Below are 13,538 nucleotides of genomic sequence, written 5' to 3'. Positions count from 1 at the left end.
ACACTGTTCTGTATAAAACTTGCCACAGCTATTAGTGGTGCTGGTCACTACCTTAGATAACTCTGGAGTCTTAGAAGACTTGAACTCTCTAACACAGTTTCTAAAATATCTACCACAATAAATGCTGAGTAAAAACGTCTGGGAAAAACAAGGAAATTATGTGATTAAATACAGTAAGTTTCTCTCTGCATGGACCAGCTCTTTGAGAAGATCAATTGTATGCTATTTTTGTTCCAAAAGAACAAGAAAGCCAGTTTGCGGATTTTATTTGTTTATATGCCAACAGGCTAAACATCAAAATTGAAGGTATCAAACTGCTTCTCTTTTTCTCAACACTCAAAAACGACCAGGGAAGAAAATTTTATTTGTCATGACTTAGATATGATTTAGATATTTTCCTTTTCCCCTTTTCTGACTTACTTTCACCCAAAATCTCAATGAATGTGGAATCATGCATGGGCCATGAATGGTGGTATTTATTAAAGCAAACCAAGGATCTTTTCTTCTACTCTCCCTCTCAAAAGAGGAAGAAGATTTGGAGGTTCTGCAGAAACATATCAAGACTTATGGATACACTTCAAGTCTTCCCTTGCCCTCACCCTCTACATTCAATCGACAAATTCCACTGATCTTCATACCTGCTTATCTCTTTAATCTGCCTAGTTTTCCCTATCCTAACGCTATCCCAAGGTAAACCAACACAAACAAATGCCTATATAGTATTTTTTTTTTTTCCAGTATGCGGGCCTCTCACTGTTGCGGCCTCTCCCGTTGCAGAGCACAGGCTCCGGACGCGCAGGCTCAGCGGCCATGGCTCATGGGCTCAGCCGCTCCGCGACATGTGGGTTCTTCCCGGACCGGGGCACGGGAAAAAAAAAAACAACAAATGAACAAAACAAACAAAATAAAAACCTAAAACTATAACACTACTAGAAGAAAATATGGGAGAAAAAATCTCTGTGACTCTGGGTTCAGCAAAGATTTCTTAAATACAACACAACAAGCATAATTCATAACATTTAAAAAAATTAATCAATAAACTGGACTTCAGAGAAATTAAGACCTTCTGCTCTTCAAAGACACTGTTAAAAGAGAATGAAAAGACAAACCACAAACGGAGAGAAAGTATTTGCAAACTGCATAAACGAGAAAGAACTTTTATCCAGAATACATACTGAACTCTTAAAACATAATATCCAAAAACAAACAACAATTTGTTAATTTTTTTTTTTTTTTTTTTCTGCAGCACGCGGGCCTCTCACTGCTGTGGCCTCCCCATTGTGGAGCACAGGCTCCGGACGTGCAGGCTCAGCGGCCATGGCTCACGGGCCCAGCCGCTCCGTGGCATGTGGGATCTTCCCGGACCGGGGCACGAACCCGTGTCCCCGGCATTGGCAGGTGGACTCCCAACCACTGCGCCACCAGGGAAGCCCACAAACAACAATTTGAACAATACTTCACCAAAGAAGATACAAAGATCAAAAAATGCTCAACATCATATATATCAGTAGGGAAATACAATTCCATTTATATGACTTCTGGAAAAGGCAAAACTTTAAGGACAGAAAATGTATCTGCAGTTGCCAGAAGCTCAGGTTCAAGTAAGGGGTTGACTACAAAGGGGCACAAGGGAATTTTTTGGATCGATGAACTGTTCTGTATATTAACTGTGTGGGAGTTATATGACTATGCTTTTGTCAAAATTCACAGAATGTACTCTAAGAAAAGTGAACTTCATATAAATTATATCTTAATTTTTTAAATGAAAAATAATCACATTCTCTAGAAATTCCTACCAAAACATAGCTGACCCCACTGACTCTTTAATTTTTGATTCTTGCCTTTAAAATATACCTATTTTATACAGTGAGTAAGCAGTGCAGCCTCAATGATGTTATATTAGCATGACTAAAGATCAATTTCGCTCAGGATTTCAGGCTACAGTCTTTCCTAATTTAATTGTGCAGTCATTACTTAAAACTTCCATTGTCTTCTCAACTTTGCATGAGTAAAAACTGTAAAACTTGGTCTCCCTTGACTGTCTGTTATTTACTCCATATATAACCAAAACACAATTCTTTGCATTGCATTCAGGGAGCTATATAAATCTGGATATTCTGATTCTGAACAACCTTAGAAAAGAAGGGTGTATTCTAAGATACTCTGGCAATTCCAAATGACATTGGCACATGAATATATAATAATTTTTTCTAAAACACCTTTTTTCATAATTCCTTGCTCAAAAACCTTAGTGATTCACTAGAGTCACTAAACTTAGCCAGCATTCAAGGCTCTCCATGATTTGGTGTCAATCTGCTGTTCCAGTCATATTTCTTCCACTCTCAGACACAAATCCTCCATTCTGTACCAAATGGCCTCATGATCTGTTCATTCCAAATTCTGAAATATCCTCCATGAATTATCTCAGCTTAAACACTCCTAGTTACTAGTCATTCAAAAGACTTACATCTTTATTTGAAGACACGCTGATTTCACCCTTCTGTGAATTCATGTACCTATGGTATTCATGCATTACCTATGGTATTCATTTGTCATTATAAACAACCTTATATTCCTGTTTTACTTATGAATGTCATTCTCATACTCTATAATAGTTTCTTGAGGGCAGATACTGTTTCTCAAATGCTTCTTGTATCCTCAGGAACACAAAAGGTACTCAACAAATATTTAGAAAAAAAAATTAATGTGGAAGTTAATTTTAAATTAATTTTAAATCCCTTTAATTTCAGATTAATTTTAAATTAATTTAAAATACTTACACAACGTTCTGGAAAAGCTTACTTTATAGCTTGAGAGACTAAAGCTAGGGGCACTAGACTTTGCTCCCTGCGGTCTGCTGCTATATCACATTCATCTTCATATTTCCAGAGTTGAATACAATGTCTGACACATGGAAAACGCTCAAATATTTAAATATTTAACTGAATTTCACTTTCTAAGGCCACAAAGTAGGAAATGGAACCCTGGAGTTCTATCCCAATCCCCCCAAGATTATATTAGTGCCTTGAAATGTTCTCTAATTTCTCATATTTCTTCAGATTCTCCCTGAACAGACTACAAACATCAAAAAGACAAAACTGTGCTTTCTCCCCTCTTTAAAGCTCACAGAGCAATTATTACAGGACATGCACAGTAGGGCAGGCAATATTTCCATCAGATTTCTTAAAAGTAACAGAAAGGCAGCTTATATATACTTCTCTGCCCCATGAAAAAACACCAGTTACTACTCTTCCTACTAGGAAGATTTATTTTTCATCATCTTTAGCACAAATTCTAGAATGCTATCTGCCAGCTCCCATGCCCCAATAAATATGCATCCACAAGCAATTATGGAGATAGATAGCTTATGGGGAGGGGGCACTCTTTGGTCAGGTCCCAATGCTGTCCCGTGGTTAGGTGGAAGGGTAAGTGGGGGTGGGGGGGGCGGCCTTGTGATAAATTACTGCCCACTCTGCTTAGGGGTATTTATCACAGCCCGCTGTCAGGTAAATCACTGGAAAAACACCTCTTCGGTAATTAATGTGAAGTGACGGATGGACAGCCCCTGGGCCCATTAATCAGGAACATCAGCAGCCTACTGAGATTATGAATGTCAGGATGCATAAACTGCCGGTGGATCAATAGGCCCAGGAACTCATCCAAGGCTCTCATTTCCGAGGCATCTCTGGTACATTAGGCTCCCTCGACCCCTCCCCCAATCTAAAATGAAAAGCAAGCCTTCAGAACAAAGGGCAAGAGCTGAGGTCTAAAGTGACCACTGCAAGAAAACAGTCAAGGAACGTGGCCATGGCTAGGGAAGTCACCAGGATAGGTAACATGAGCACAGAGCTATACTGACCAAGAGGCTCTCAGAAGTCTCAGTGCACTGGAAAAGCAGGAAGATAACAGTTAACATTCAATACTCAGAGTCTGATTATCTATTTTAGGGGTAATCCAGGTTCTTGCTTCTAATCTTTTACCCTTTTTCCTGTCCACATTTTCCTTTCTTTCGTATTGGCACCACTAATACAGAGTAGAGAGAAATAAGCAATTTCTGCTCTCTAACAACCTAGGTAAAAATTTCAATTTTAGAGGAAAAAGAATCTGTATAAAATAAAATCATTGAATTATCCCTGAATTTAATTTAGCCTCATCCTTCATTACCATGACGAACTGAGAATTGCCAGCAGAAGTACCCACAGTGTTTACAATTGAGAAAAAGGTGATCTTCCTGTTTCATTAGCATTTACAAAGCTGCCTGCCAATATACGACATGGGTTAAAGGCTAAACTGTGTGGTAGGATTCCAGAGAATTAAATCAGCTCTTAATTCTATTTCTTCTCCAAGTCAAACAAAACATTCTCCATCAAAAGAGTCTGCTCAACTTGTAAAACAGAATGGACCTGAAAGAGAATTACTGTTTGCTCGTCACCCAAAGTTTAGTCAAATTTGTATGGGAGATTCGGCTGTGCTTCAGCCTCGTACTGAACACACTCTAGGCTGGCAGTGGCGGGAATGTGACTGCACTTGCTGTCACATCCCGCCAGACCCCAGCGCGGTGCTCTGTGGTCAGACTAAGGCCAGGGCTGCAAGCGTTGGTTAGAAAGTGTCTCAGAGTTATGGCTGCCTGTTCCGCTAAATCTCATTTCATCCTACTGATGGATGGATGGACAGATGGCTGCTTGGTGAAAGCAGCATTATCAGGCAGCTTCTATGAAGCCTCTGAATGATGGATAGCCCTCTTTCTACTTTCTCCAAACCACCATCGATCCAAGCCATATTTCAACGGTCAGAAGCCCAGTAATATTAAGACACGCAATAAGGTTAAGTTACTTGCAGTGTAAACCTTTAGAACAGAAATTCTAACACCTCTGCTTTGCTGTCAGGAACTAGGCTGAAAATGTTACAGTCCATTCTTTCTAGCTGCTAACCCAATGAATTCCAACAGCTCAAAGCCCAACAGCTGGGCTCCATTCCTAGGAGCACTTGAAAAGCTAACTTGCCTGCCAAATTTTTTACTAGCCAGTTCTGTGAAATGAATTCTGCAGTTGTAGTGAACAGATCTGTGACTATGCATATCCACTGGAGTGTGAAGCTATTAGAAGCATACAAACCATGCAGAGTTTGTCAATGATATGTAATCGCTAGCCTCAAACGTGTGGTGCCCTGGATATACCAAGTTGGCATGACTACCAACATCAAGGAGGGTGATTAAAACCAGGATAGATTAAAATTTTGTCTTCTGCACATAATCCTAAAATGCTGTTTCTATCTAGCTCGCCTGGCTGGCTTCTACTCTCTTGTGTACATATCAAATCATAAGTACTAATCCTTGCCTGTTTTCACAAGCACACTTTTACATCCACTTGTCTGTCACCTTCTAGACACTTATCTCAGCTTGTTTATTTGGACTACATGCCCTCTTTGTTCCTTCCATGTTATCCTGTGCCCTCAGACTCATACAACTGGACTCTATATCAAAGTTACTTCCATTCATGTGGTTAAAGAAATGGACTCTGAATCCAGCTTTGTGATATAGATTCCTAGACCCCACATGCCCTCTCTTTCTAAGCTCACTCATCCCCAGATGACTTCTCTAAATGCTTCACTATCAACTATACCCCATATCAGCTTGGCTTGGCTCCTGGTCCTGCCCTTCTTGACTGACTCACTGCCACTCTGAGCCAATGTTCAGAGAATTTGTTTGTATTTGTTTTGGGGGTTAGAAAAATATCTCAGTGGAGTGGCAATTGTCGTTCTTCTTGCCATAATGGTAGTTTAGTTTAATACTTTAATATTTGTGCCTTAACAACACCTATAGTTCTATTCCTAGCAAAAAGAAAAAGAAAAAAATCATGTGCTATTTTTATAAGATATTGCTTAATTATAATGTCTTATCAAGAATAGCAGTGTTGGGTGGGAGGGAGGGAGACACAAGAGGGAAGAGATATGGGAACATATGTATATGTATAACTGATTCACTTTGTTATAAAGCAGAAACTAACACACCATTGTAAAGCAATTATACCCCAATAAAGATGTTAAAAAAAAAAAGAATAGCAGTGTCCTTCACATAAACATTAAAGAATTTTTACAGAATCTTAAATTACATTATTGAAAAAGATTGTATAGGTCAGAATTCAAATAAAGAAATTGAGGATCTGAGCTTGTAATGTGCATGGTTAGATAGATACTAAGTAGCAAAGCAAAACTGGAACCCAGATTTCAATTAAAAGTATTGTGCTTATTTTATTATATTTCTCAGACATCCCACTTTCATCCTTGGGATTTCAGAGGGAGTGAGGGTAATAAGGACTGAATGTCACTTGTATGTGTGCCTGTGTGTTTGTGGGGAGGAAGGTGTCCACAAGTAATTTAAATTTAGCCACTCATACTATTGTGCTTCCCATCAAAGTTGCCAATGGGTCATCTGAGACTCACTCTCTACCTTAGAGAACAAAATTAGATGAATCCCTGACAACTAGAAACCGCTACCTTTCTCTTCTCCCTTCTTTACCTAGAAGGTTGAAAAGAAAAAAAGCAGAAAAAAAGCAGAAAGATGTCAAATTCAAGTAGAATCGTAACAGCAAGAAGCTCCACAACTTAAATTAAATGGATAGAGGAGCAATGTGTCCTCTTAATTTCCAAGCTTGTCACATACTGGTCAAATACAGAGCACAAGCTGACTGATTGGACTTCACCCTCTGTTGGTGAAAATGTGTCACTGCTGCATTTCCTGATTGTCAAGCTACTCCATACAGATCTTTATACCTTACAGCTAGCTGAAAAAGACCTTGGAAAATCATGTCCTATAACCTCCTCATTTTAAAGATGAGGAAACTGTTTGAGGAATTTACTTAAGACTTGTAGCTGTTTGAGTGGTAAGTGAGACCAGAACCCAGATCTCCCATCAACTAAACTAAGTAGTTTTATCACCATCATAGCTGCCTTAACCGGTTTTCCACCTAGTATATATACTCAGGATATACTAGCTGAGCAAAGTTTAATCAGGAAGTCAATTGTGCTGCAAAAATAATCACATAATATACATCAAAATACAAAAAAAATAAACACATAATACACATCAAAACCAAATATATTATTCACACTAAGGCACATCTTCATTAGTAAATGATCAGGATGACTTTTCCCTCCCATTCCCACAAAAATGTCCTCGAACATTGGACAAGAACTCTACTACAACTATTCTTAGGACCAGACAAAACATTTCTCCTAGGAATTCAAAAAAAGGCAACTCCTCAGAAAAAATAACTGGTGCTAGGTGAATAATAAGGAATGACAATTCCTTAAACTCTTACTTTATTTCTATATACTCCCTAAGTTTATAGAAAAGCTGTTTTATTTGCATTAACCAAATACACTTTAGAATAATCAATTTTTTTACAAGGCTATCTCAAGCCAACACAAAGATCCTTTCCTTTCACTAAAAAGTCTTTTTATAGAGTTTCTATTTGGTTAAGAAAGATCTATTAAGCAATAGATTAAGCAAGAGAACAGTGACATATTTTTCAAAATCTGCTGCTGTGAATCACATCTAATTACGTTTTCTGTTCCATTAAGGTGTAGGCTCTACAAGCAAAAGTGAAGTAGTGGCAAAGTAGTACCAACAGTAGTAGCAGAGGAAGAGAAAGAAAAATTAAACAGCTACCTACCATTCAATGAGGACTTAGATATGACAGGGACCGTGCTACATATTTCATATATCTAATTTCTCATTTGATTCCAACTATAATACTATGAGGTAAATATTATTACCTCAATTTTACAAATGAGAAATCTGAAGCTTAAATAACTCAAGATCACATAGCTTCTAAGTGTTGGTTAGGATTTCAAAGTCCCTGCTTTTAACTACTACACTAGACTGCCTGATATTCAGCAAGATGATCTCTTACAATCATCTATTAATTTCATAAATATCAACAATTTGCTTAGAATCTGTATAAATGCATAGCAACCAAAGAGAGCTCAAAGACTGCTGCAGTAAAACAGGAAAATCAACTAGGATAAGAATGAAAGATTAATGCTTTCATGGCATGACTACTCCCAATAACCTTCCAGACTTAAAAGTGCTGACAATAATAATCTACTACTATCTCTGAAACTTCCTCATTCACCTTGCCTCATCCTCAAAGCCATATGGTGAAGAACCTCACCAGGTGTCAGGAGAGGAATTCCCTGTCTTCTATTCCCCGTAAGAATAATCTCTATACTTCTTCCTGCCAACTCCCCTGACCATTTGAAAACGTTACCCTTCTCTACATACTTCCCTTTCTCCAGAGGCACATGGGAACATGGGAACAATGACCAGTGAAACTGATGACACAGTTCCTAGACTGCAGAAGCCTTCAAAGCAGAATATAGAGTACACTTTCAAATCTGAATCTAAAAAGAAAAGAAACTTGTACATAAAATACCTGCTGCAGAAGGTATTTTCAGATGTCATCTTAAATAGAATATAACAGTTACAGTATTTTAATATTAGTCTGCTTCAGACATTTACAGCCTTCGCCTCTGTGCATGCAGTTGAACAAAGAATATAGCTTGCATAACTGGAAGAAACATTTCACAAAAAATCTGAGTATCAAGACAATGAAAGATGATTGTCTGGATAGATGATTCCAACGGGATCTTGAGGGCCCCAAAATATGTAAACAAACTATGGCATGAAAAGGTTTTTCTTACAACATAACACAATTCACGCTCCCAACTTATTTTACACTCCACTGGCCACAGTCGCCATGCATTGGCACCAACTGATTTCATGCTTTACAGGCTGGGAAACAGTCCGCAACTTAGTCTCTTTCACACTCCACTGATGTGGTAACCCCATGGTTCACCAACTTAACTGTTCCAAATTTAATGTTTGCACCTACTGTTGACCACCTCAAAAGGTAGTCAGATCAAAGCTTTAATATAACTGAACAACAGCAATATAATATGTAACAGAAATGTAGAGAGAAAAGTCTGCTATCTGCTCTGTATATATACCTGGTGGTAGGGAGGAGAGAGGAAAACTCCCTCCTAAAATTTCTTTCCCTCACTATACATCTGGAGGTTGGTCTGTCCTTCTAGACTTATTTGAAATTAGTTCCTCTCCTGGGTCTATCCTGGGTTGCATTGATATCCTATACTTGACAATAAAAGAGTTGAAATGAATAAGGCTTTCAGGGCTGTGCCTCAAACCTGACATACATTAAGCTTGATTTTTTTTCCCCTTTAGGATTCACAAACTAAAGCTAATAAACCATTAAGTAAATTTTGAAAGTAGAGACTACTAGGCTTAATCTGTGCTAAGTGTCTTATATATGTTATCTCATTTGACCCCAAGTACATACTAAGAGGTAGCTATTATTTTCTCAATTTTACAGATGAGAAATCTGAAACTTACTTAAGATCACACAGCTTCCAAGTGTTGGTTAGGATTTCGAAGTCCCTGCACTTAACTACTACAGTAGACTAGAATACATGCCTTCTAAAAAATGGGGTAAAACAAAGCATAGCACAGTTTTAAAAAACAGAAATACCAAAGTGCAATAATAACAAAAGAGAATAATTGTAAAGGAGATGGAGTACTTATGTTAGAGATATAGTTACAACAACTCTATGTCTCCTTCCTCTTCGTAGCTACAGTACCAAGTGTGAAAGCCAAATGTGGCTAAGAAACTGAGACACCAAAAGAAGCAAGCTTCATTCTAAAGCAGGCAAAGAAAACATCAGATAATTAATAAAAGCTTCTCTTATACGCAGATTGAAAGTTTACTAATTAGAGTTTCAAGAATAACAAACAATTATCTTAGAATACAGTGATATCTTCAGAGAACTGCCCCTTTAAGGATCAGGAAGACTGTACAGAGTGCTACAAAAGGTTTTCAAAGTAGAATAATCTACTGAACAAACATGGCTCAGGTACTAAATCCTATTCTAATCTATTATTTTTATGATACAAAAAGCAAGATAAATGTTAAAGGTTGGTAAAAGCTAACAATAGGTGATGGTATTTTCTTGCAGCAAACAAATATTTATTAAGTGCACATATTGTACTGAGACCTATGCTGGGACAGTGGAAACTGTAAAGTTGGACCACAGGTAAGAACATGGTTTGAACCACATGAATAATGTAGCCTCCTCTTTAAGTTATCTCTACTTAATTGGGAAGATAAGAAATTTTAGAAAAACAAAAAAAGTTGTTTTAAGGTAGTATATAATTGCCAAACAAAGAGAAAAGTTGTAAATGATAAAAAGAGAGCTATCACTTAGGGCCTGGAATAGCTGAAGAAGATGTCATAAGGTAGGAGGAACTGGAAGCTGGTATGTAGACTGAGAATTGAAGGGAGAGATTCCAAGTAAAAGGAATAGCCTGAACAATTTGAAGACGCAGTAAGCAAAAAGCATTATTTTGGGACTTCCCTGGTAACACAGTGGTTAAGAATCCACCTGCCAATGCAGGGCACACGCGTTTGAGCCCTGGTCTGGGAAGATCCCACATGCCGCCGAGCAACTAAGCCTGTGTGCCACAACTACTGAGCCTGCGTGCCACAACTACTGAAGCCCACGCACCTAGAGCCCGTGCTCCACAACAAGAGAAGCCACTGCAATGAGAAGTCTGCACACCGCAACAAAGAGTAGCCCCCGCTCGCGGCAACTAGAGAAAGCCTACGTGCAGCAATGAAGACCCAACGCAGCCAAACATAAATAAATTAAAAAAATAAATTTTTTTAAAAAAAGCATTATTTTGGAGACAGCTATAGAAACTACTAGAGCCAAGGTTCAATATAGGAAAGTGTGGAACATTCTGCCAGAAAGATTGTTTTCAGCCTGGAGGGCCTTCAACACTAGGTTTAGACATTCAGTACCCCAAGCAATGGAGAGTCAAGTCTAGACCATACAGACAATTCCTGAGAAGTGATACTATTACTGTGTCTCTAGTTCTCCATACCTTCCCTTACACCATCTGCCCATTCATTTACCCTGTCATCTTTTTTAATAGGTACCATCAGGTAAATGTGATGAGACAGCACACAATGTTAACACTGACATTTCTCTTATGCTTGCTTAACCCGATGGTATCAATGAGCAAGTGTAACATTTAACCAAAACCCAGAAACAGGATCAACACGAGGGATGGGCTCCAAAACAATGTGCCCCAAGTCTAATCCCATACTCAGTAACAAACATTACATCTAGGGGAGCAATCAAATACACTTATTTTGTATAGCCATTCTCAGAACCAGAGAAAGAACTGAACCAAAGCCTGCCCCACATTATATTCTACTCCACAATCCAAATAATACCCAGAAACTCATGCCTTGATACCTGATGAAGACTCCTATAGTTGGCCAAGTGTTTCTGAAACAAATAGCTGGTGATATATGTATATGTGTATAAAATCTAATAAACAAATAAGTAACAGGATATACATTTGTCTGAGATAAAAGCCCAGTCATTCTGGATCTAGATATGGTAACTGGCCTTACTACCATTGTAACAGTTCCTAGAAAAGATAAGACCCATCCCCATTACACTGATTTTTATAGTTTCATTTTCCAGCATGAAGTGATATTTCTAGTCTCTTCAAAACTTTTCAATCCATCCAATCCCTACTCTCATCAATAGAACATCTAACCTTACAGTTTTGAAGACAGAATGAAACAATAACAGCTTGAAAGGAAAAGTAAAACACACTACTTCTACCCCACCAAAACCAACTCCAGCTGTTCGTTTCACAATTGTATCAGCAGAGCTAACAAGGAGAATAGCTACCATTCTAATTGCCCACAGAACCTGAGATGCTCTGCTCTTCTCTCATTTCTCCCCCTTCCCATCTCCTCTGTAACTTGCACACGACCACCTCACTCTGCTGTCCATCCTCCCCAACTGCTGCCCAACAATTCACAGGCTGCCACAGATTGTCAGCACTGTGTTTGGGGACTTGAGAATTACCCCTGTGGGACAGCGCAGTGTGTTAGGACAGCATTTGCCTGGACACAATGTCGCTCTTTATAGCCAGTTGCAAATTAGTTTCTTCTTAAAAAAAAATAATACTCTCAATAAGACAGGTACAAGGAGATTTTAAATAACCAAGATTAAAACTCACTTGGTTTGCTCTGAGATCTGGGCCGTTTCAGAGTCAGGTACAATAAAATCCCATGCCTCTACTCACACGAGCCATGCACATCATCTAGGAACATCTGAAGTCAGCTTTCCAATGCTAACAGAAGCAAAGAGGCTACCAAAAAACATATCAAAGGAGAATCTTCCTTCCCCTTTTTTCTGTGCCTATGGCTCCTCATCCTTAAATTTTATCTGACAGTACTTTGTTTTAAGCTCAGCTCTCAATATTAACATTAAAAGGAAATTCTGGAAATCACCAGTATCGTTTCATTATAGTTTCCATCCAATTCTTTGCCATGTGCTTCAGCAGCACACAAGTACAGTCATCTTCTGACAGTTGCTGTGCCTGACCCTCTGAAAAATCCTTCATCCTATATATCAGCTTCCCGGTTGCCACTGGCTACACATGAGAGTCAGAAGCTGGAACAGACTGAAAAGATCATCAGAGGATGTGGGGAAGAAAAACCTCTCACAAAACAGCAGGTCATATCAACTTAAGTCTTCTTAGAAAAAGGAATTAATTAAAAATAAACACCTATAGAGTAATATTTTAAAAATTAAAATCAGTTTTACTAGTTATCTAATTAGTTTTCATTTCTAAGTTCTTTGATAGCATTACTCATTCTGCTTTATTATGCTGTACTGAGGATTTAATTGCCCATCTAGTCTTCCCGAATCAGTTCATCAAACCTCTACAATAAAACTGCATCTTTGCTGCTCCCTAACTGAACTACAGGGAAGCTAGAGCTGGACAGGAAGGATATTAATTCTCAGTTCTTACAGTAGAAAGAGACTGAAAAGAGCAAAGATAGTAATTCAACTTTGAGAAATAATTCCAATATTTAACCAGCCCCTGTTCTCTCTACAACAAAACCAAAATTTAAGAAAGACAGTAAATAGAAGCAAGAAAATCTTCAAAAGACCCTGAACGCCTTTCAGGATATTGCCACTTTCAAACTTGTTTTACATGAGAGTTACAAAATAAAATGACACTTAAAAAACAAAATATAAGCAAACAGAGTAAATAAACAATATTTCTAAAATATACATAAGTATAGTTAACTGACTTACCAAATAAGTGACATTTATTTTTTGAATAATAAAACTCTAGAACGTGCAGATAGACCGTGTCTGAGGCAAATGGTACAAAAAGTTCCCTTCTGACAGATAGCAGCCTCACCTGGAAAATAACAGTAATAAAAATTATTTTTATAAAAATATGTAGTTATCACTTCTTTGACACCTGTCTGTGCATTTAACTTTCATGATCTCATTTCATGAATACTAACAGTTTAACACAATGATTTACCATAGAAAGTGCATTGAAAATAAACACACACTTTTTAGAAGCTCAACAACAGAACAGAATAAGGAAATGTCATCTTCTCTCACTCTCAGTCCTCTGA

General features: G+C 38.0%; 1 protein-coding gene across 9 annotated transcripts in view; it reads right to left on the bottom strand.

The window, feature by feature from the left end:
- The window catches only part of R3HCC1L (R3H domain and coiled-coil containing 1 like), an 87,475-nt gene that overhangs the window by 54,876 nt on the left and 19,061 nt on the right, over positions 1–13,538 (bottom strand). For 8 of the 9 annotated variants that reach the window (XR_004482618.2, XM_033425735.2, XM_004268429.4 and 5 more), the window contains exon 2: positions 13,204–13,312. The exons of the other annotated variant lie outside the window; for it this stretch is intronic. The gene's annotated coding sequence lies outside the window, so the exon portion shown is untranslated. The remainder of the gene's footprint in view (positions 1–13,203; positions 13,313–13,538) is intronic. 9 annotated transcript variants of the gene reach the window in all.

Source organism: Orcinus orca, chromosome 14 (genome assembly GCF_937001465.1).
Source record: "Orcinus orca chromosome 14, mOrcOrc1.1, whole genome shotgun sequence".
NCBI classification, from domain to species: Eukaryota; Metazoa; Chordata; class Mammalia; order Artiodactyla; family Delphinidae; genus Orcinus; species Orcinus orca.
Note: the sequence above shows the minus strand (reverse complement) of the source record. Positions and strands in the feature narration are given on the sequence as shown.